Raw genomic sequence first — 26,158 nt, forward strand, 5'->3', positions numbered from 1 at the left:
AATCTAGGATTTCACGTTGCATTTCGCTGTCATGTCTCTTGAGTCTTCATTCTGTGGCAGTTCCTTAGTCCTTCCGTATCTTTAAACACCTTGACATTTTTGAAGAGTACAGGTCAGTTGTGTTCTAGAAGGCTCTTGAATTTGAGTTTGCCTAATATTTTCTCTTGATGAGAGTCAGATTCTACATTATTGGGAAGGATACTGCAGCGGTGGTATGTCTTTCTCAGTGCCCCATGTGAAGGGGCACATGGTGTCAATACGTACGTATTACTGGTCATGCCATCCTTGAACACTTAGTTAAAGTGGTGTCTACCACATAGAGCTATGTTTCTCTCTCTGTAATTACTAAATATATTGGAAGGAGATACTTTGAAACTCTACAACATACCTTGTTTCTGCTTTTAAGCTTTTGCCCACTAATTCTAGCATCCATCAGTGAAAATTTCCTGTAGCAATTATTACTATGGGTGCCAATGATGCTTTTCTATTTCTCTTATTTTTCTGCTTTGTTTTTTAAATTTATTAATTGGAATGCCTCTCTGAAAAAGTTGTCTATTTTGCCCCCACATATTTATTTATGCAGTTATTAATTTATATCAGTATAGACTCATGAATATTTATTTTATTCTTTGGGTTATAATCCAATATTTATTTCATTACTCAAGTTGTTCTCATCCTTAGCTGGATTTTATACCACTTCAGAGAGATATGACCATGTCTCATACTTCTTGTACATTGTCCCTTGTGTTTAAGACAATAAGCACATAGTAGATACGTGATCCACTGATTGATTGACTGACTCATTCGTTCGTTCAACAAAATATGTTTAGGACCCTGTCTTAGGTGTTAGTTACAACAAACAAAAAAACTTCTTTTTACAAGTGGTTTATAGCCTAGTTAATAGAGACTCGTGTTTGTCTACAAATCCCTGAGAAAAGCATTTGGAGAATCTAATGATGGCACAAATGGGAGAAAAGGGGCTGGGAGAAAGGGGGCTAGGGTGACAGGAAGGCAGGAAAGATTAGTAGGCAGGAAAGATTTTCTTAATAAAAATAGCATTCCATTTCCCCCTTTACTCTGCTGCTTACTCTATAAAAATAAGGAGGCATATAAAATATCAAGAGACAAATACTATCACACAGTCAGCAAGTACAACCTGCCTCTGCATCTTCTAATTCTTAAAATCAAACCTCAAGGGCACACTTTTTAGGAAGATTTAAGGTGGTAAATAAACGTGGATTCTTTATGTAGTGACTATGAGCTTTACTAGGAAAACTGGACACAGTTAAGGCAAAAAAATCTGAGAAGCCACTTATCTTAATCCAGTTTTCTCATTCAATTTCATAGTTTTTATTCCTTCACAGGGAATAATGAAGAGCAAATAAGAAACACCATCAATCAAAGATAGACTCTCTAAGTTTCTTTACTTAATTCAGTTTTCTTGTACTGCCCCTCTGTATCTTCCAAACAAAGCTGTTCTTTTCCCCATGTGATAGTTCAGCCCTGCAAATGTCCTCAGAAATAATAAACAAACAATCGGGGCTGCCACAAATTACACTCTGCAACATTCTTTATCCAAAGCATTTTGAATTCCAAGCAAGCAGAGACACATCTAAAATACAGGGCCCTATTGCAAGAACTTCAGACAATGGAGAATTTGTATTTTTTCACACTTATTGACACTTAAACCTGTTAATATTTAACTCCTACTATTGTTCTAAATGACGAATAAGCAAACTCTCTCCTGCACACACAATGTTACATCATGTACTTTAATTATATTAGCAAATGCTGCTGAAAAGGATATGACTTTTACCGTTTGGTATCACCCTTTGTAATTAACGTCAGTGTGCCTTTTCCATGTTAGGGTGTACACAACAGATGCACGTATGTGTTGTGTCTGTGGATATCGACACAAATGCACACACGGTCATGGGTGCACACACAGAGGTGATCAGATGCATACAGATGAATCCCCATTAGTATCCATTTATACGTTATAGCTTCTTTCACTCCCTGGCATGCATGTAAATACACACCAGCAGGATATAATCCAGTTAATTTCCTTTCGTTAACTTTTGTAGGAGATTAAGATAAAAAGCTAAAACAAGAAAGAGCCAAGGAGACACTTCATGGAGTCTGTGATTAAGAGACAGACGCTAATGAGACAGTTGGGCTGCTGTGTAAAGGGAAGTATAATGCGCCAGCCCACATTTTGTAAAGATTTACTGGGCCTCACCGTTTCCATTTCAAATCTTCATCAGTTAGCATCTTACTTATTTTACTCTTGTTCCCACCCCACAGACCCCCCTATTACCTCTGCCCAAAACTCCCGAAAGGAGGATTATTAAATGAAACTAGACAGCATTCTTTTTCTTTAGCCTGTTATTCAGAGTTTACTCAGAGGCAATATTTACTATAAAATCATGTGGTTTATAGCTCAACAGAGAGTAGAAAACTCTGTTACAGAGCTTGCTAGAAAGTTTTAGAAAAATCCCATAAACATAGAAGTATTTCTGGGCCAGAAAAATGAGAAGCAGAAAAAAATAATTAATATATTTAAAATATTTTACATAATAGTTTTTTCCTCTACGTGACTGGTCCTCTAAGTTATTCTCACATGTGACCACTGTCCCTAATAGCTTCTCCTTACTATAAGAGCAGTGCATATTTTCAGAAATAACATGTAGAGTGCTTTGCAGTTCACAAAACATTGTTTTATACATTACCTCATTAAATCATCACAACACTCCTGTTAGATATAATTGTTTCTATTTTACAGATTTTTTTTTTAAACTCTCAGATTTTAAGTAATTTCCTTAAGGTCAAAAAGCTAATAAATTGCACAACTAAAATTCAAAACCAGAATTTCTGATACCAAATCTCATTTTTCCATGACATAATTGTATTTAATTTTCTTTGAATTCATTTTTGGTTCCATTCTGTGGACTACATGAACTCTACTTATTACCTAAAGATTTTATGTGCTTCTAAATGAAACTAATAAATTGCACAACTCAAACTCAAAACCAGAATTTCTGATACCAAATCTCATTTTTTTCCATGACATAAATTATATTTAATTTTCTTTGAATTCATTTTTGGTTCCATTCTGTGGATAATATGCACTCTACTCATTGCCTACAGATTTTATGTGCTTCTAAATGAAACTAACCTTTAATCCCTATATTTCTTTTAAAGTTCTCTCTTTTCTAGTTAAACAAAATGCCTAGGTTCTCTTAGCATGTGCTTCCTTTATTCCCTGGAATCTCCCTTTTGAGTGATCTGCTGTCCTATTATCTGATGATCTGATTATTTCTGTGTTTGCAAATCTTCCCCTTCCTTTTATTTTTAAATTGCTACTACACATTGCTCAGTATTTTTTAATTTTATCAACTACTACTTCCATGTTCTTATTTTAATATTTATCACAATGGTTACTCCACTCCAGTAAATCTTAAGAACTACACATTTTTATTCAACTGCATTTGTCCACCAGGTACATTTCTTGAATCTTCCTTCCTGGTCATTTTTATGTACCAAGACCCTTGAATTAAACAGAAGGGTTATCTGCTTGGCCAGTTCACCCTTCTTAAGCCATTTAAAAGGTGCCTTAACATAATGACTTCTGAGCATAGGACATTCTAATGTCATAAATACTGAACCATGATATTATACTTTGCAGGGGGCAAAAGGAGGAGGCAGCTCTAAAAAGACAGATTTATTTAAGTGCTAACACAGCCTGATAATTAGACCACTGGAAAAAGAAGGAGAGGAAAAAAAAAATCACAAGATAGCTCAATGGGACATCAGACAAGCCCTCCCTTTTGGGCATGTGTAGGAGATTCTGAATGTGGTCACCACAGAGATTCTGCAGCTGAAGTCCACACTGTCTAAACAACAGAGATAATCAGATTTGGGGGTATACCACCCTCCCTTCCTGTTGCCCAATTCCACTTTCCCTGCTGTTTTAATTTGATTATTTTGGAATCTGCTATTTCTGTCTTACTCCTTTCCCCAAACTGTCAGATAAGTATTGCAGCTTGACTATTCCACAGCTGCCAAATTTCGCACCAGAGACGGCTGTATTTCAGTGGCAAGTAAAGTGATGCTCCTTCTGTGCCATCTGAACACTAGCTGAAGGGGTTAAGCATCTGGAAGGAGTTGCCTTTGGACAGAAAAGGAATGTTTTATTTTGTTTTATCATCATTACTGAACGAACAGGTCCACGTGAGCGTGAAGGAGGAAACAAACCAAAAAACACTCAAATGCACGGAGAGAATATAAACAATGACGGGGACTTTCCATAGGTTCTTTTCTACAAGGACTTCAAAGTCTTAAGACATCAAGGATGTGAGATGATGATCATTTTTAGACGTAACAGAAGCCTCAGAGAGTAACCCACTCATGTTACAGACATAAAACTTGGAGGCATAGAATAAGTGAGTACCTTGTTCAAAGCCCTCCTGATCCCCAGAGCAAGGGAGTTCCACTTGAACTTGGGTTCAGCCATAGATGCTTCCAAAGGATCATATCTCTGCCAAATAGCCCCAGCTTCTAAAGCATACAGTATCAGCCCTAAAGTTCCTGTTTTGTTTGGTTATGTGTTTTGTTTTAGATACTCAAGGAAATCTCTACCAGGAAGAAAAAAAAAGAGTGTGAAGTAGAGGAAGAAACAGCAGAATAGAAGTAGTGGCAGCAAATTGTTTGTCAAGCATTAACTATGTGCCAGGCAGGGCAATGTCCTAAAGGATGACACGTATATAATCTTCACAGACCCCTATAATCCTAACTTTAAAGAAAAAGAAAAAAAAGGGGCGGGAGATAGAGAAGAAAGACTATTTGTGAAAAGAAATCAGGAGGGACAGAATATAACAGCCAAGTCATAAAAACTACCTTCCCAAATTTTACTGAAACATTTAGTGAAAACCTAAATAAATATCAACAATATATTCCTCATTTGATCTAAAGAGATGCTCCTTCCAGATCTTGCTTGGCATTAGGGTCATGAGTTTGTAATTTTTTGCTACCTCAAAAAAATACATTAGTCCCAAGGAGTTCTCTATATTACTTCTAGATCTTATAGTAAGAATGCTTCTGTCAATAATGAATGAAGAACCAATGATTCACTATTTGAACACTGGCGAAATGAAAGGCATTAACGACACTTGAAGGGGTCTTGAGTCGGGGGGAAAGGGGACTAAATGATCTTCATGTTTCCTCCCACCTCTAAATGCTATAGCATCAAAAGCTATAAGATCTAATATTCTAGAATTTACAACACATTTGAATGCTCCATCTCTTTTGCTAAACTCTAAGAGTTATTGGAAAAGTACCCCAGAATACTGACACTTTGATATTTCAACCTCTAGTCATTGCTCACACTTTGGACAGTCCGGTCTGCAATGCCCAGAGCAGTACTAGTGTATCCAAGGGGACGAAATCTCTGTAGCATTCTCTGAATTAGGGTCCCAAGCTGGGAAGACAAACTGGCAGGCTTTGGTAGCAACCATTTTCTAATGCGCTTTACTTCGTTAGATGACAAAATATTCTACGTTATTTCAGGGAAGGTAAAAGAACTATGTGAATGTTTGCACACTGACACAGTAAGTAATATTTATCAGACTTTGAAAGAGTAAAATGCTTCACACATAAGTCTGGTAAATTATGTTAGAAACTCATATACTCCAAAATAGATTTGAAGAGCTATGACTACATATAAAACATTATGTATTATTGAGTCGTTCTCTCTGCATGTTTCATTTTTCCATGAAAAATATCATTGAGTGTCTCAAAATAATACCTTCCCCCAAACTGCCTATGAATTATACAGTCTACCTTCAGACTGAAGGAACTGGAGTGGAAAAGGGAAGAACAGATAATGTTTGAGGAGATCTCTATTTTAAATATTTAATGAATAGCAATAGGGTTTTCTTCACCATGGAAATATGCACTGCAAATCTCAGAATGCACAGTGTGTGTGTGTGGTTGGGTGGGTTGGGTTGGAGAGTGGAATGGGCAACTAAACTGGGCTTGTCAAAGAAAGGAAAAGCGTTTGGGGTAAAGTATATGGTAGAGGATTGCGTCCCAGAAGAAAGCAGTTGACTAGGGAGGGATAAAGTAGAGGGGAAAAAAAGGGTCCCTCACTGACAGTAAATCCAAAGCCCAAAACGAAAACTTTATCAAACCCATGTTGAAGGCTAAAGAAGATAAAGGAAACTGAGTGGATTTTATTATTTAAGAGACCACTAAAGCACCCAAGAATGAATGGAGGAGGGTAAGAAGAACCACAACAAGCTGAGTGGAAGGGCAACATATATTAAAGAGGCTGAGCTGTGACAACTGGACAGAGTATTTTTATCTGGAACTTAAATCTGTTTAAAGTTAACTAAATAATGTTCATTATGCTTGTACACTGAAGATAGAATTAATTATATAATTAATCTCATTCTCTAATGTGAACAGCAAAGGATAAGTAAGAAATGGGATGTAGTTTACAGTTAGTTAGTCAAAGTTGGAGTAAGAAAAACATGTTCGGATGAAACCACCATGCCAGTTCTTCCCTTGGGTGGTGGTTGAAAAAGAAAGTACAAGAAGGTAAAAGGGGTTAAATATATGGTGATGGAAGGAGAAATGACCCTGCGTGGTGAGCATGCAATGGGATATATAGATGATGTATTACAGAATTGTACACTTGAAACCTATATAATCTTGTAATGCTAACCATTGTCACCCAATACATTTCATTTCATTTAAAAAAAAAAGTATCACCATATACCATAGGCAAACCAATCTTCTCACATGTTTATGTAGTCACAATATTCATGTCACAATTTCTTAAAATAAAGCATTGTCGATAGCACACATTATTTAGATGACCTAAACTGAGAGATCAATAGCGGCATGATTTTTACTAGCCCTGGCAACTGTGCATTAAGCAAAGTTTTATAGTTGTCTTCTCTCCTCACCTTCTTCATTTCCCAACCTGGTCCTGCTGTCAATAGTCACAACTTCATTGCTAGTTCCCGACTATTCTCTGGCTCTCTCTGCCTTATAACTTCCATATCACCAGGTCTTTCTCCACTGGTTTCTCCAGTTTCTCATTTCAGATGTACTCTGGCCTCCTTTTAGAATGGTCCAGTTCAGCTGCCCTGCTCACCCAAACCAAGTTTTGAGGCTATCAATTGTATGTCCCTTAGAAAAGCAGACTCCATCAGGACAAGACTCCTCTCTGTCTTGTTCCATTCCACATCTCCAGTGCTTAAAACTATCCCAGTACACAGTAACCCCCAGAGGGGCAAGTGCCAAAATAGATAGATAGACAGATAGATAGATAGATAGATAGATAGATAGATAGATAGATAGATAGATAGATAGATAAATGAGTGATGGCTTACTGAATGAGATTACACTTTAAAGAGACTGTCTCAGTTTCTCACAATTCAATAGTTATGCTTTCACTCTGTACTGGCCAAGTCCCAAGGCGTCCCAAAGGCCCTGTGGGGCTCTATGAATTGAGTTTCAACACTGATTTGGCCTGGCCTTACAGAAAGGTTTCCTACATGGCTGCCAAAATGATTTGGTTATGGAGACCACCAAACACGGCTAGAGCGTAGGTCCGAGGCCACAGCACAGGGAAATGTGGTGAAATATTCTGCACTCTTCTGCCTCCCTAGAGAAATTCATTCTGGTAAGCCCTTCCTAATCAACACGTCGGCTTTTCTGCACACCCGCTAGCAATTCACAGCGAGAGAACCATTTCTTCCTCTCTGTTTGAATCCCCATTGATTCTGCAGTTTCGGAGGAATCTAAGTGCTTTCCAAACACCCAATGCTCCATATGGTGGTGTCATCACTATTCTCAATGACTGCGACGTTCGGCCTTCCTACCTGTACCCACGAGGTGCCTCACTGGAGTTTGGCAGAACATTATGAACTGCTTTCCTGACCTATATTTGCTGGCACATTTGTGGTTCTCTCTCTCTTTATGAATCTCCTAATTCTGCTGAAACACCATATGTACATGTATAAATACAAGTTTTAGCTTCTTATTCATCCTCATAGTCATTTAGAAGGGAATAATTTATGACCCATTAAAGAGGAATTCTTAAGCTAAACTGTCTTAATTAGGAATTCAGATGTTTCTCTTTTGCTGAAAAACAGAACGCTGTTCAAATTAGATGGGAAATATGGGCCAAAACTAATGTAGCATCTGCATACACAAGAGATGCAGAGTGTCCAGTGAAAAGTATTAGCTGAAGCCAGACAAGTCACCTTGTATTTGCCTCCTTAATGCGAAGTTAATTCTTTGACCCTTCTTCCTTCTACTTTTCAACCTTATGATGCAGCTAAGGGTTGAGGGACTGACAACCCCATGGTTTTCCCTTGTGTGTTTATGCAGGATAAAGTATACACTTCCTAAGACCCGGAGGGAATGTCTCATTCTATCTTCTTTCATGTATTTAGTGAAAGGAAGCTTATTTAGTGATGGGGCAAAGAGATGAGTGTAGAAGGGCATCTCACATATGGGGCTGGATGGATAGAGACTCTCCACATGCACTTCAAAGAGGCCAAGAACCTCGCCTGACCCCAGGTACTCGCTGAACCTCAGGCACAAGGACATACAGGGCCGGGACCAGGCTCTGCTCTCCCCGGGGGCTGCTCCAAGGGTCCTACTGGCCAGTGACAAGACACCTCTGTGGTAAATGGGTCTCTGACATGCAGACGTCAGTCAGGCAGTTTCTCCAGGAATAGAATGACTCCATTAATCCAAATTAAAGGCATTCAGAAATATATTAAACTTCTCTTGGATAACAGAGGAAGATGAAAAGAAGGAAGAAGAAGGGGGAAATAATTTACAAAATTGAGATTATACTACAGTTCGGGTCACACTTTGCTGTTTTTACTTCTATCATGACCACTTTCTCATACCTCTAGATATTCTTTAGAAATAGGATTCATAATGATTTTCAACATTTCATATATATTTGCTTGCAATACCCTATGAGATGGGTACTCTTATTATGTAAATTTTATAAACTTAGACATCAAGATGTAAAGTAACTTTCCTGACCTCAAACCTCAAGACAACAGGAGGACTGGCATCTGAGCCCCAGCAGTCTGGAGCCCGAAGTCTTATCTACTGTGATCCATAGCCTGTAATTACTATGGTGCTACTATAATTATATTTAATCATGTTCCCAATGTTGGACAGATATACATATATGTATGTACATCCACACACACATATGTATGTATAGGTACATGTACCTATATGTGCATATGCCTGTGTATATATATACATATATACACAACGCATACGGATATTTTAACTAATGAGCAGTATAATTTCAGATCCATGTTTAATGAGTACTGTTTATTAAAGGCCTTTTTATTCTTATTAAAGAAAGAAAAACTATGTTTTCCATTGAAAAGGTATTGCTAGTCAATGAATTCATGGTTATCTAAAAATAGTTGGCCAAAAAAGGGGAAAAACTTAAAATTCCCTAGGACCTTTCCATGCCTTCTTGATTTAGTATTATTTCTCAAATACCAAAAGCTGGTAACTTTCAAGCACCCTACTATCAACAATAGGAAGGTTCTTAAAAAATAGTGTAATTTGCAAACAAATGCCACCTCCTTCCCCCCCAAAAAAAATCACATGGCACCATTTCTTATAGTCACTTGGCAAAGACTCTTTGTTTCCAAATTCTCAGCATTATATGAAAGTAAGTACTCTCAGATACTGCCTCTGGAAATACAAACTGGTATGACTTTATTGGAAAGTAACCTGGCAACAAGTAGCAAAAGTCTTAAAATTTGAAAACTCTTAAATTCAGTAATTTACTGCTAAGGAAGTATCCTCAGGAAGTCATTAATAACGGCAACTAATATAAAGCTATAAGAACATTCTTGGTAGCGTAAAGGCAAAAATATTAGAAGCAACTTAAATGTCCAACTAGAGGGTATCAATTAAATGCATTTTAGGATATGCATTCAATGGTATACTATAGAATCATTAAAAATAATGTTGCAGATAAACCTCTGTTGCTATGAAATTCATTCATACCTTAAGATGAACAAAAAGGTTGGATGATAGTATATATTGTATCATTCCCTACTATCATCTGATGGGATAATAGTAATCTCTCCAGCTAAATTTATGAACACCATCAGAATCACCCCTTTCTTATCAATGTCTTGTCATCCATCTTAATCAGTCATCTCAACATAAACAGAAGTTATTTTCTTTCCCATTAAAAAAAAGCAAGGGTTCCACTCTTATAAAAGGGACAGAAAGAATTAATAGATGGAGAATATGCTGTTTATGTTGTGTGTTTGTATGCATGCGGCTAGCTAGGTGTACATCCCTAACACTATCTTGAGAACTTTATAATTAAATGGTAGTTATTTTTAGTTAAAGATTTTGGAGATATTTTACCTGTACCATGTGCTTTCATCACAATGGAAATACATAAGCAATCAGCTCCTTCCCAGCAGATCTTTTCACACAGATTTTGTTTGAGTAGAAAGGATGGCAGTAGAAAACTCAATGTAAAATGCCCAGACCTGTAATTACAAAAACAATATTCTCACTGAGTTACACAGCTTGCATTGGCCTTCATGTACCTTAGCTGAAGTCACAGAAAACAGAAACACATTTGCATAATCTCTCTCTCTGTCTCTCTGTCTCTGTCTCTCTCTGTCTCTCTGTCTCTCTCTGTCACACACACACACATACACACACACACACACACACACACACACACACACACACACACAACTTCAGTGGGTGGGAGGGTTCCAGCCAAAGGTTACTTCCCATCCTGTCTTCTGACCTTAGAGATGTTACCATCAAAATGATGTTGTTCTTTCCCCTCCTTCCTCGCCTAGTGATTCCAAAACTTCAGAGAAATATAAAATAAGTATTCTCCAGAAGTTTTCAGGAACATTACTGAACCTGATGCTCTCTAAGATTCCTTTTTAGCCACAAAGTTATATGAACCCAACACATGTATTTACCATGACAGCCTGACTTTCACTTTCAGAATTGCATGTGTCTCTCTGTTGATGACTCAGGCAAAGCATGGTATCCTTGATATTCAATGTCACTACTAACATTTATTGAACACTTACTATGTGCATGGCACTGTGTTAATGCTTTACATATATTACCCCACTCCATCGCACTCTGAGACAGTTAGCAATCATTCTTATCTGTTATTGACAAAAAAGTCAGACAGCTAGATGTTAAACCCAATATTTAAGCCAATATTGTTCACAGAGGCCATGTTCATAATTCCAGTACTATACCATATCTCCAAAATTGATTGTGCTAGCAATACTCCTGCACTTATTATTGAAAAGTTAAATATCTTATTTTTCCCAGGGTTGATATGTCACCTAAGTCTTAACATTACTGTTTTTGTATTTCACTGTCTTTTGATTTTAATTCCTAAGCTAAATTGAAATCAACATGTTCATATTTCAATCAACAGTAAATTTACAATTATTGTAGTAAATTAAAAATGCCAACTAATTCCAAATCCAGATGACAACACATTAAGGAAACACCTAAAACCCAAATCCTACCTAAATGGCTAAATTTTATTTGAAAGAGGGCAGATAATAAAATCAAGAGCTATATGTGAATCTCTAATTTAAGATACGGATATGGAAATAAAGAGAGGAATTTCTATACATTATAATAAACCTATTGTGTAAAAAACAATACTTAAACATTTTCACCTATTTACAGATTCTACATACTATAGGTCTTAGAATCACTGCAGCACAAAACAGATATGAGCATACCAAGAAACCAACAAACCTATTTGTGGGTCACATATTATTTTCCCTTCGTACATGTCTATATTTGTAGGTACTTATTTATATTATTGTAATTGTGCCTTTGTGTGTGCCACACTCTTTGATTAGCATAGTTTCCCACTGAGCTTAAATTCTTAACATGACCCCTAGGCCCAGTCTGGTCCAGCCCTTCTTTTCTAGCCTACTCTCTAGCTTTTCTGGCTTACTTTTAATTCCTAAAAGCACCTTGCTCTCTTAGGTCTTAGGGCCTTTGCACATGATCTCCTCATTGCTAAGACTTTTCCCCAAGTCACCCATCTTTTTCATCAAATGACCGTGAATCATTTTCTCCTTCAGCTCTCAAGTAAGTCCTGTTCTCAGGTGAGCTTTTTGCAAGTTCCTTGGCCAGGTCACTACTTCCTACTACATGCTTTTATAGAGTCACTCTCTTCGTTACACTAGTCACTTTTGCAATTTTACATTTCTTTGTTAGATTCATTGATTAATGCTTGTTTGTCCACTACTTTGTAAGCTGTAGGAAGGCAGAACCATGCATGCTCTTGTCTACCCTTTATCCTCAATATTCAGCACAATGCTTGGCACATTATAAGGTGCACTCAATAAAAATCCGCTGAATGAATAAATGAGGAAGGGAAGGAGGGAGGGACGAAGGACAGCCCTTACTGTAATATAATTAGTGTTTGTTGAATTAATCTGCTGATGGCTTTTCAATGCTGAGTATAAGGTCTGCATTCCTTTGAATAGCACTCAAGGCTCATTGTGACCTGACCCCCCGCCAGCTCTGTCACTCCTCCAGCTACACTTGAGACTCAGCACCTGTGAATCCCTGCAGCTCCCTAACCAACCCTGCCTTGCTCATCCCCACACCTGGGTCTGTTCTATTCCCTTCGCACATCATCTTTTCAAACTCAAACTCATTGCTCAGGCCTCAGAGTTACAGTTGCTTTTCTATTAAGACCTCTCTAATACCTTCTGGGAAGCTGAGGCACTTTTTCCCCTCTTTTCTACAACACCCTGTACCTATCACTATTAAAGCAATTATCATATTTTCTTGTACTTGTGTCTTAAGCAAGTCCATCTCTCTCCCAATGAATCATAAGTTCCTTAAAGGCATGGGAGGGGTACCACCTCATCACATTATCCCTAGAGTTTCACACATCAGCCTGGCACAGAAATAATCCATAAATAAGTATTTGTTGAATGAACAAAAGATGATTATATATGTGTGTATGTATATATGAATTACATATGTACATATATACATGTATCTATCATACATATACATATTTCATAGGTGCAAAGCTCAGAGTTAACTAATTAAAATATATAGTTATTATAGTACATTTTAATTATTAAATGTTGTGAGGCATAATGATTATAAATTCATCTGTAAAATGGGCATAACACCTACCTCACAGAGCAGTTGGGAAAATTAAATAATATATAAGTAAAATGCTTAGCAGAGTTCTGGAAGCACCTATAAATATTAATTGTATAATCATTATCACTATCAACATTATTGTTGGAACAATCATGTTGAATTTGTAAGTCATGCTTCAAATTTAACAGTTTTATTTGACATTTTTTCCTATTAAAACATTAATTAGCATTAGCATCTCTGTAAAGCCATAAAAATGGCTAGAAAGGCACGCAGCAAACCAAGGATAAAGGAATGTCTTATTCACTAAAGCTGAAGGACAAATTATTGTTTAAGTAATCAACAATATATGTGTAGAGGTACAAAAGCATCAACAAAAAAGATGTATTTCTGCACAAAAATGATCTATAAAATCTAAATGACAGAAACAACAAATATTATCATTTAAATGCCATAAACATTTAGCTGAAATAATTAGAAATGCTTCCTGTAAATTATTTCTTTTGCTGAAAAAACAAGATAGAGATACATAATCAATTCTTTTAATTACTGGACAGAGTAATGTGACTTTATAAATAAATATTATGTTTTTGTCTAATGAATATGCCATTAAATGTTTGAATTAATAGCAAACACACTTCACATGTCATCTATTAAATGCTAGTCTGATTTAGAATTGCTGAAATTTAATGAAATAAGACTTATGTAAAGAGGGAAAAAGGGGCAAGATAATTTTGCAAGTCTTTTGGGAAAAAGTAATGTAAAAATGAATTGTTTAAAGATGCTACCAATACATAGTTGAGCAGAATGAACTGGTAGCAATTTATTCTACAAAGCAAACTTATAATTTAGCCCTATGTTGCCCCCCGCTTTTTTTTACCAAATATAAACAACGGCCAAACTTAAATAATGACTACAAAAGTAGTTCATATATTGTATGCTACTGAAATATAAGGTATTATCATTACTGCATTTTTGAGATTTCTATTCTCAATTAGTCTTTACCTCTCTGATAAAACCCTAAGCAAGTCAGATTTCTAACTGTCACTTAACCATTTTCCTAAAGGTATTAGAGCTATGAAAGGGAAACATTATAAAATGCTAAATAATTAACTTACAATTGTTTTTATCACTAAATATTACACTACTTTTAAACTGAATTATAATTCTAGTCATTGGCCACAACCATTGACCAGTTTAACATAAGGCAGATATATTTTTCTTTGCAACATAATTAAGATGGAAAGGTAGAACAGACAAATTTAGCAAAAAAAAAAAAAAGGTCTTAATTTACTTAGATAATTTTTATTTGAAGTTACTATCAATATCATTATCATGATGCTTATGCTTGTGTAATAAAATCTGGTGAAACCTTATAAATATAAGGCAAAATTCCTCTTTATTTATGCTGATCCCTCAATCTGGAGTGTCCTTCTTACTCATTCACATGTTATTCTTCCTTTAAAATTCAGCTCAGATGTCACTTCCTCTATGACATACTCCAACCAACATATATTGTACATATTTATTTGTCCTGCTGTGTAATGATCTGTTTCCCTCTCTAGACAGTGCGCTGGTTAGAATCACTGACCAGGTCTCTACATTTTTCGTAACAACCTACACAATTTTTTGCACATAAAATATTCCTAGTAAATGCTGGTTCAATGTGTCAGTGAATATACACACTTTGATACGCGGCAAAAATGCCACTCTTAAGAGTAAGGTGCAAATGCCACTAATTGTGATCCAAAGTTAAAGGTTAAAGTAAGAAAAAAAATTCCATTTTTAGTGAATTGAAACTCTTAGAATTTTCACTTCCAGATGCATCAGCATTACACAGAAGATGTTAAAACTATTTTAGAAAATAGACATGCTGCAAAATTTTCCCGTCTGCAAATTAGTCTGAAAAATACCAAGCTACACAGGGGCCTCTGGATATTCTCATGACAAACATTCAGTTAGGTATTGATTCCACACACTCATTTAATGGAAACCTAGACGAAGATTCAACCTCCACATCACCAGCATGTCACCCATTATTCTCTTCAGCTGCTTAAGAAAAAGCTGATGATCCCAGAATAGGTCTGGTCTGCCCTTTCCTCCCACTAGGGATGACACTCATAGTGGCAGAGAACTTCAGTACTCAAGGAAACATACCAGTGTTGGCGTATGTTTTCAATTTTTATTGTAATTGTTGTTCCCACATGGACCAATTTCTCACATATCCACTTTTCATTTTTCGAAACCAAACTTTTGAGCCCCTGACAACTTGCCTGGCTGCGTAACATATTACATCATCACACACATGCCAAATCCTACCTCACTCAACAGGCCATATTTTGCTCAGAAAAGAACCGGGGGCAGTAAAAGAGCAAGTTTCTCAGAATAACCTATCCAAGCTGATCGTCCACATTCGGAACTATTAGTCACTGTTGGGACAATAAATATGGATTTTCCAAGAGGTCACCAAGCCTTACTTCATGGGTTCTCTTTCCTCCAGGTCCCATGATTTTCTAGGCATTCAGTAGAAAGAATACAGAGGCCTTCCATGTCTTGTATCTCATCCCACTCAGTAGTTACTGTTAGTCGCACACTATATCTTCAGCCACCCAAATGACCTCAGGGATTTCCCTGTCAGACCACAGCTTCCAACCACTCCTACGTTGATGTCAAGACGCTGGGGCCTATCAAAAGGGACTATGATATGAAATAGGTAGAATGTGAGAGCAACAAGAGAACATTGTCTTACAGTATCACCTTAAAAATGTTTGTATTTTTAAAATGAAATGTACAACATAATGACTATAGTTAACACCACTGTATGATATATATGAAAGTTGTTAAGAGTGTAAATCCTAGGAGTTCTCCTCACAAGGAAGTATTTTTTCTTTCTGTTTTCTTTTTTGTATCTACATGAGATGATGGATGTTAACTAAACTTATTGTGGTAATCATTTCATGATATATGTAAGTCAAATCATTATGCCTAAATACAGTGCCATATAACACTTATGTTTCAACAGAACTGGAAACTTTTTTCTAATCCAAAAAAAGTGTATTTGTATGATGCAAACACTGAAACCTACAAAAGAACGCATGTAACATATATATATAACCTAGAAAGCATAACGATAAAACAAACACCCATAAACCTGCCATCCAACTTAAGATATTAGCAGTATTGATGCAGCTACCTATTTGCTACTTCTATAAACTCTCCCCCTGCTCTTCTCCAGAGGAAACCACACCGCAAAATTTTGTATGTATCATTCCCTAACATATATCATTGAATTTTGCTTTTTGAACATTATAATTTATTTTGAACTTTATAAATAATTCTATCATATTGTATGTAGTCTTCTGTGGCCAGTTCTTTTCACACACTGTTGCTTCTAAGATTTAACGATACTATTACATGTATCTGTAGTGCATTCATTTTCATTGCTGCACAATATTCCCTTGTATGAACTTGTCAATATTCTTCTACTGATGGATTTAAATTTTTTTAGCTTCCAGTGTTATTTTTTTTTTCCCTATTGAAAACAATGCTGTTTCCATTAGAAGTAATCCAGGTAAGTAAAGTGTCTCTAGGGCGCTTCCTAGGAGTGGATTGGCTGGGTCACAGGATATATGAATATCCATTCTTACATAATACTACTGAATTGTTCTCCCAATGGCTATGGCAACCTACACTCCTACCAGCCATGCACCCAGTCATTTTTTTTAACTGTCAAATCATTTCAAAATCAAGAAGGAGATCTATTGGACCTAAAAGTAGTGTTTTGATTGTATAGGCTCAAGTTATGAATATCCATAAAGAAACAAACGTCTTATACCTCTCTCTCACATTGGTGAGTTTATACTTCGGTCCTCACTAAACATAACAAATGAGAGCTACTTCCTAAGCCGTGTTTATTTTTCTACCTTCAAATGTGGCATTCACTAACAACATAGATTGGACTGAGGATAAATAATTTGAAGGCTCCACGTGGCTTTATTTCCTAATCACTCAATTCTGAATCAAGGTGGCTATCAAAGATGTCAAAGAGTGCTTTAGAATACATTAGGTTCCAGGGGCCAAAACTGCCTGCTTGGAACAGGAAGTCATATATAAACTTAAAGCACACAAAAACTATGGCAAATCAAGGGAATTCTTTATTTCTTTCAATATTAGAAACAGGAATACATAAGTGAAATAGATGAAAAAAAGCCTTATTAGCTTTTATTTTAGAATAGCAAAACCCAAACCAAACAAAAAAACCTTTGTAATGAGGCTTTGACAGGCGTAGGCCCAGAGGAAAAGGCTTCTTCCCTCTCCAAAAGCCCAAGGCCAGAGGTGGAGGTTATTGTACCTTTCGTCCTGACTCAGTCTGAGCTCCAAATCAGCCAGTTCCCCATCTTTCCCGGATGTGTATGGAAGGGTATCTAAGGGTCTGAGTGTAGAGTTAGCAAATAAAGAGCATGAGCAGAGGTACAGAATACAATGAACTGAAACTTATTGCAAGAAAGTAACCAGGGGTAGAACACCTAACAGGCACTCAAATTAACTGGGAAGGGGACTAGTCTACCTTCTGGAACTGACATGAACAGAGATTAGGGCAATGGTCTGTGAAACACAGTCAATTTGGCCAATATTGCTGTCAACAGCTTCAACTTTCTTCCCCATAGCCACTTAGCAGTAGTAGTAACCACTATCTGAATTTTAAACTATCCTGACCATGTTCCCACACTTTTTTTCCATTCTGGTCTCTTTCTTCTTAGTTCACCCCAACTAGCAGGGAATGTCTGAAAGGGGAGAAGGAAGAATTGGAAGTCTTCACCTACACAATGGATGTCTCTGAAAAGCTGGATGCCATAAAAAGTAAAACAAACAAGTACATGCTATCAGTGCCTGTTAAGTATCTATCTGAGGTTTTTTTTTTTTTGGTTTTTTTTTTTTTTTGGTGTCTATCAGTGAGGTCTTATGTGTCTCGTTAGATTCTCACACTGTTTTAATTAAGTAGGGCTAAGGGGGCTTGTTTTAATCACACTGGTGGTATCTTCTCTTTTTAGTCCAGTAAGCTGGAACCTAGCCAGGCAGTGTTAAGAGAGCCAGCCTTTCCTTCTTGGTCAAGAAAGCTCTTCAAATCTTGTTTATTTTCTAAGAGTGTTGTAAACCAAGCAGCCCTGTTTTGATATTTAGTACCTGGTGCTGATTCACACAAATCTGACGGGGGGGAAAAATGTGCTTGAAACCTCAGGTGAACCGCCAGATTACGAGACACCTTTCAAGATCGACAAAATTATTAAAATCATACTTTAAAGGATCCCTTCATAACACGGATATGTAAAGATCCTATTAAAATATAGTCATTTTCCACAATTACAAAAACCTTTTATTTAAAATGCCTGTATTCTGATGTCATGTTAAACGCGTGTCTGGCTTTTTATTCAGCGACTAGGTTACCTTTTCAGAATATTGTACTTCATTGTAAGTGCTTCAGGAGGGACTAATTAGGCTTCCCCCACCCCTTCAAACTCCTATGGGAAATGAGGTCAGAACCCACTTTCATGCCCAAAGCACCAGATGGAGGTTGCATGAAATACTACAGCCGCACAAAGGCGCGTCCTTTCCCAAGGCAAACAGGAATCTTCAGCCAGGGCTACGCTCTCCACTGTCAGGCAGAGTACAAAAAAGTTAAACATTTATTGTAAGATGTAGTGAAGAAGCTCTTCCAACAAACTGGACCACCCACCCACACATTCATCTAGGCTCCTCCTCTCCTGTCCTCTCTGCCACGCGGTCCGCCTTCCCAGTCTCTGATTGGCTGTCCCGCAGGCTGTGGCCACACCTCCAGGGCGCGGGGCCCAGGAGGAATCCGACGGCTGCTGAACCCACCGGCATCCTCCTGCTGCTGCATCTGCGTCCCCGCACCCACAGGGGAGCGCCACCGCTCTGGGACAGGAGCCCGCAGCAGCTCCGTGGCAGCCTGCCAGTGGCTGAGCTGCTACTCCTTTCTACAAGAGCCTTGGTGAGCAAATTAAAGGTTATAAACACCTCCGGTGGAAGGAGGAAAATTCCTTTGGGCTTTGTAAGGAAACTTCGTCAGCAGACTCTCCAAGGTATGAGACGGATGTGCTCACCCACGCCCCTCAGCCCTACAGGACATGTGTGGACCGCACCTTTTAAAGCTGGTCACAATTATGGCCGCGGTGCAGGAAAATGTTTCTTTAGAAATAATGGCTCTCATATTTGAGGACATAGCTGACCCCCTGATAAATAGCATAACACTATTTTTTCAGTGTAAGGGAAAGCGTGTTCCTAAACGTAGTGCTGCCAAATCCACTGTGAGAGAGAATGCTGGAAGCAAAATATCTGGGCTCCCAACGTGGGCTGTAGTTTCAGTAGGAAACCAAGAACGCACAGATAATCTGTCCACACATATCTGTCCGGGGACAGCAAAGAAAAGCAGCTGGGTTCTACATTGTGCTGGAAATAGAAGCGAGTAGTCTAGGATTAAGTAAAAGAAGCAGAGTCAATTGAGGGTGATACTTTGATGCATGTTATGTAGCTTGTCACCTTGCAGGGCCTGGTCGCCAATATGGTATAGGTTTAAGATCACTGTGCTACAACAACTCATTGATACCTAAAGCTCCATGATTAGTCTTTCCTTTGGTTTAAAGATTCTCTCTTTAAATTGCAGAATGATATGCTACCTTGTAAGTGGAATATGAGGATATCCAATAAGAAAGAAAAAGAAATACATCTACACGGAAAGAGAACTGGTTTAGAATCTGAGCTGAGTATTAATCCTAGCTTTACCACCATCCAGCTCTAAAACTTTGGGGATGTTATTTATTGCCTTGACTCAAGTTCATCAGCTGTGAAATGAGACAAACACCTGTCTTAGAAAGTTGTGCAGAACTGAAGTTTAATTATGTATGTAAAACCACGTGGGGCCCAGGTCACACACACTGCAGACGTTCGGACACTAGCTTTCCTCTTCTTTTTTACAGAGCAAGTCATGACAGGGGAACAAGTGAGGACAACATGAGAATGCTGGCCTCCTGATGTGGAAACAATGAGAAGGTCAGCAAGGATGGAGATGGGGTGTGGCAGGGGAAAAGGGCACTTGGAGCCTGGTGACAGAATCTGTTTCACAAATGTGGTGAGGTCAGCTCTGCTCCAGGGCACATGGTGGCTGCAGGTTGACATTTGTTTGTAATGTTGACTGGCTGGCAAGACTGTGAACTTAGCAACTGGCCTCCACCAAAGCGCCAGACCTCACTCCTCCCCAGGCTCTCCATGGCTTGGCGTCCAGCTGGGGAGATAAGCTGTTGGGGTTCATCTGAACAGCTGTACTATGGGGTCACCTACAAGGGAGTGGGAGCAGGTGAAACTATGACCAGGTGGCAGGCAGGCAAGCCCGGAGAAGAGACTAAGTGCAGCTTCCAACATTCTGAAGCCCAATGATGCCAATCAGACTTCACTGACCACCAGGCCAGGTCAGTGGAGCTGGAGACCTTCCTTCTGGCTTACCAAGCACTGGCCCCACACCACAGTGTGTAGTCACAGATGGTTTTCTTTCCCTTGTATCAGCACCTCCACGCTTCGGGATGGTCATCCATTATATCATCCTAGAAAGCCAGCCATCACTGCCTCCCAAAGCATGAAGGAAGCAATCTCACCAATCCTCAGGTGAATGGACCAAACAGAGAGGACTCAAAATGGTAGGAGGGGAGGGGCTCTAGAACAGGCCGATGCAGAAATGTATTTTTAGGCTGAGAGACTTTGGGAATTCAAAAGACTACTACACAGGAGATAAAGCCTCCCAAAATTTCCTGCTACAACCACTGCCCATAAAAACAAGCTTAACCTGAATGAATAGGACAGAGAGAGCCATTTTTAATGATAAGCAGTAACAGTCAACACAAGTAAGAGGGATATTATTTAGCCACATTAATAGATCAGGACACCAGCCCTTCTGTTTCCCCAAAAGGCCTAGTTGGAGCACCAGCGATGCCCAGAACACATTTTGGAGATCACCCAGCTAACAGTGTTTACTACTGGAGTGCTACTGGAGTGTGACGTAAGCTGATTAGCCTTGTAAAATTTTCAAAAGGCAAAACAGGCAAACAATAATATACATACATGGAAATCTTGTAAGTGGTTTACTATGCTTTTTTTCTTATGCCATTGCGATGAATTATCGGCCATTATTTTCTATGTAACAGTCAAGATTAATAACCTTGCTATCATTCTTTGTGTGTATTATCTGGAGTAATTTTAAAATTCCAGGTGACCTTTCCCTAGGCCCCTGGTACACTTTGGGGCCATCCCCTCCTTCCTCCCTATGCTGAGCTGTGTGCACAAAGAATGCAGCACATTTTTAATATTCGTCTGAGCAAAACCACAACAGAAGGTAAAAGCATAATACAGTGCTTCCCAAAGCCAAAGGAATTGATTTTAGAGTATACACATCACTGATTATATTCCATCAGTACAGATAATTAAAAGTTGACTATATAATATTAAACAGCAGGCACAACTTTTTGAAAATTTCGTCCTGGTATTAGCTATGCAAAAACACCGACTGAATGTTCAACGCTAATCAAATTCATCTCTTCTTTAGAACAGTGTATAATAAATGGGTAGCCTAAAAGGAATGCTTTGAACAGAATGCTTCACTATTGTCTGATTATTCTAAATTTAAAACTCCAACAAAGGAAAGGATTATTCTTCTTGAGGTTCAAGATTCACGAGGATTTGGTAATGAAATTCCTTTAGGAGAGCAAATTAAAAAAACTGCTATCTACAAGCTGCCAGTGTTTTATGTCTGCATAGTGTTTTTAAATCAAAGTCACCATTCATTGAACAACAACTGTTTGTTTGAATAAATGAATGAAAGAAAAGGCCTCAAAATACTTTACAAGTTTAATCACCTATAAGTTATGAATCAGGCAGCAACTTGAATCATCCCCAAGTGTAGAGGCTGAGATGAGCTAAATGTCAGGTCTCCCTAAGCAGGCCAAAGCCAGACCTGGAAACTGAAGTCATGCCCTTTGGTTCTTAGAAAATGACCCAGCTGTTAGAGCCTGTTGTTTAGCTGCCTGGCTGCAAACTCTCAATACAACCTGGAATGCATGTTATCTAGGCCAGGTGAGGTAAGATTAAGGAAGCGTAACAAAGGCAGGTTTGTTCCTGAAATTATACAGGTAGTCCAAAAACAAAAAGAAAAAAAAAAAAACATCAAAATGCAAAAAACTGAAAATTAAATTCTTAATATTAACGTCATCACTGTAATGAGGCCCATAGAGCAAATTACTCAGCGCTAGAATTGACATTATACCAAGAGTAAGAAAAAATGTGCCTGCAGGATGCTGGGTGAGAGGTGGAGCCCAGAGCTCCCCAGGGAACTTCCAGTTTATTCTTCCAGCAACACTGCTAACACTCATCTTTTTCCATTCTGACCTTCTAACAGGATACGATCCAAGAACCAGCCAGACACTTAAAAAAATCTGTTTCAATACCACAGAGGAGAACTATAACTAGAAAATTTTTTCCAAGTAGAACCTATGTTGCAAGTACAAAATTCTCAAGCATTTTCAGAGTAAGGATTCTTAAAACAAATCTTAAAGTTTTCAAAAACCATGCCAAGGGAATGAAGGGAATATCACTCCCACACTAAGCTGTCCTTTGTGAGCTAAGCATAAGCAAAGCAACCTGCCCCAACGTATATTTTTCTGATGCCAGAGGAAGGTGAAGCAGAGCTGTCCGGACCCAAATTGTAAAGTAGGTAAAGTGTGTCTAGAGGATCCTTCCCCTTTTGTCACCTAAGGTGCCTCCCCTTAGGGCTCCAGGGGTTTCTGCTCTGTAATTCTCTCCCATCCCTACCCCGTCAACATTGACAACAGTGCAACGTGTTGTTTCACTATGAATAGACTTCAGTCTTTGCTTTGCTCCCTGGAAAATATTTGTCCTTTAAACCGTTTGATTTTTAAATGGAACAATCCAAAGATGTACTTGCCTTTAAATTCCAGTATCAGCCAGCAGCCAACATTCTGAATTGGGAGATAGGGTAAGGTAAGCCTCCCTTATTTTTAGAAGTTAATTTTGTTTCATCTTAAGGCCCGCCATAAACATGGAAATATTCAGTCTTTGGGTGAACACACAATGTAATATAGGGATGATGTATTATAGAACTGTACATTTAAAACCTATTTAATTTACTAAGCAATGTCACCCCAATAAATGTGATTTAACAAAAAAATGGAAATACGTTGAAATCACAAGTTGGATTCATACTCTGCTATGACCATGGGCAAACACTGTAACTGAGCCTTAGCTATATGGTTGTAAAGTAACGTTATTATAATGTAATACAACATGATATAGCATAATAATTATGAGACGATGAATATAAAGTGGCTGGCACATTGCACTGCCCTCAGAAAGAACACAGTAGTTCTTAGTGTAGGTAAGTGCAGCCCCGGGGTGACCCAGCCACAGAGGCTAAAGGCCAGTTACCTACAATCACTGGGCACTTGCAAGAGCCAGATTCTCAACAGTTTCTAGGACCCTGTGGCCTTGGGTCATGGAGCCAGGCGCCCCCTAAAGGCAGATCTAAGGTTCGTCCTTCTCCCAGTTAACTTTTCTCCTTTTCCCTGGCTCTTTTCCTGCTTGAGAGCTTCTAAGCCCTTCCCCACTCCTCTCCCTCACCAAAGCCTAATTACCATGCAGCACAATATCAATTATGTCAGCCACACTTTATGACAACACTAAATTCTGTTTTATATGTTCAGGCTTCCTATTTTGTGATGCATATCGTGGCAGAATTTGGGAGGCGAGCCAGAATGGACCTTAGGGCTATCCCTTCCTCTCTTTCATGTCACAGATGCAGCTAGAGCTTAGTGAGAGTATGGCTTTCCCAAGGCCAAAAAAGAGCAGAGCCGGGGCTCTCACAGGGCTGCGCACGGTCCCTGCTCTGCTCCGGGCCTATCCTTAAAATGCTGTGTGCTTAGACAAGCTGCAAGGACACAATCCCTGCTCCCTCATGTCGCAAGACCATTTGCTCACAAGTCAGAATTATTCGTTTTTTTATTTTTATTTTCTATTTTATTTTATTTATTTTTTTATTTATTAGTTTCAGGTGTACATGAGCACAGACACAAGTACGATGCTTGGGGGAAGGGCTAAACTCGGATAGAGATGCGGGAGCTCTAGGTGAAGCAACTCTTGGAATGATACAATCCTTAGAAAAACTTCCAGACTCCCTGTAAGAAAAATCGATAGAAAAGTCCATGTGGTACAGGAGAAAAAAGGTAGGTTATCGAGTCGGAGACCTCAGGATGAGCCTCAACGCTTACTAGCTATGTGGCCCTAGGACAAGTTATAGAAACTTTCCAAGTCCCTTAACCATAAAACGGGCATGATGATGATACTAACGCAACGAGTGGTGGGATTAGGTGAAATTATACTAAGAACACCTAGCACAGCACATAGGCTTAATCAGTATTCAATCAATATTTTTTTTTTACTACAAAACCTTTGCATAGTGCCACTAAGAAAGCCTCCCCTTTAAAGATCTGTGGTGGGTACCTGGATGGTAAAATGTGTTTCCAAGGCCAGGTATATATTATTTCATGGATAACCTTGGAAAGCATGTTTCAAAGTGTCAGTGTTATATTCAGGTATGATTTCAAAATAGGATGTCAGTGTCTAGAATGGGAAATCTAAGGAAGAGTTCCAAGAACCAAGTATGCTTCCGTCTGACATTTCAAAAATGTACTCATCTGCCCCAGGCGACCATGGTCAGTTGTTAGGAAACACCTCTTGTTTTATATCAATGTGTTCGTAGAAAACAAAGATACCACAGGTCAAGGATATCCCCATCATTCCTCCTTAATCTCTGATGATGTCTTCTTGCTGATTTTTCACATCCAAATTACATACCTAAGAAATTGATCACAACAACAAGTGTTGGTGAGGATGGAGAGAAAAGTTGGTGGGATTGCAAATTGGTTCAGCCACTATGGAAAATGGTTTGGAGGGTCCTCAGAAAATTGAAAATAGAACTACCTTATTACCCAGCAATTCCACTTCTGGGTATTTATCTAAAGAAATCCAAAATGCTAATTTGAAAAAAATATATGCACCTTATGTTCACTGCAGCACTATTTACAATAGCTAAGATATAGAAGCCACCCAAGTGCCCATCAAAGGACACCTAGATAAAGAAGATGTGCTACATATATACAATGGAATATTACTCAGCCATAAAAATGAATGAAATCTTACCATTTGTGACAGACAACATGGATGGACCTAGAGAGTATTATGCTAAGTAAGTAAGTCGGACTGAGAAAGACAAATACCATATGATCTCACTTATATGTGGAATCTGAAGAACAAAATAAATGAACAAACAAAACAGAAACAGACTCATAGATACAGAGAACAAACTGATGGTTGCCAGAGGGGAGGGGGTCTGGGGAGTTCAGTGAAAAAGGTGAAGGGATTAAGAAATGCAAATTGATAGTCACAAAATAGTCATGGGGATGTAAAGTACAGCATAGAGAATATAGTCAATAATGTTACAAAAAATATGGCTTGTGCCAGGTGGGTACTAGTCTAATTGGGGAGGGGGGGGGTCACTGCATAAATTATATAAATGTCTAATCACTATGCTGTATACCTGAAATTAATATAAAATAATATTGAATGTCAACTGTAACTAAAAAATATAAATTTTTTTTTGAAAAAAGGAATTGATCACCGATCCTAATGTGTTCAACTGCAGGAATGCCGCTCACAGCATGTTCTCTTGGGTATCCATGAGTGGGTTTGCAATGCTCAGGGGCTGCAGAGGAGAAGTAAGCAACACAGTTTGTAGATAAATGCCCCTCAGCCTATGGTGAGCCCACAGGATTGTATATCTGTCTTCTTATGATGTCCTCTCCCCATATATAATTTT

At 38.3% G+C, this 26,158-nt stretch overlaps 1 protein-coding gene across 2 annotated transcripts in view; it reads right to left on the reverse strand.

Moving 5' to 3' along the window:
• The window catches only part of ATXN1 (ataxin 1), a 288,719-nt gene that overhangs the window by 227,518 nt on the left and 35,043 nt on the right, over positions 1-26,158 (reverse strand). For both annotated transcript variants that reach the window (XM_081057551.1, XM_081057552.1), the window contains one exon: positions 10,441-10,568. The gene's annotated coding sequence lies outside the window, so the exon portion shown is untranslated. The remainder of the gene's footprint in view (positions 1-10,440; positions 10,569-26,158) is intronic.

This window comes from Rhinolophus hipposideros (assembly GCF_964194185.1).
Source record: "Rhinolophus hipposideros genome assembly, chromosome: 8".
Classification (NCBI taxonomy): Eukaryota; Metazoa; Chordata; class Mammalia; order Chiroptera; family Rhinolophidae; genus Rhinolophus; species Rhinolophus hipposideros.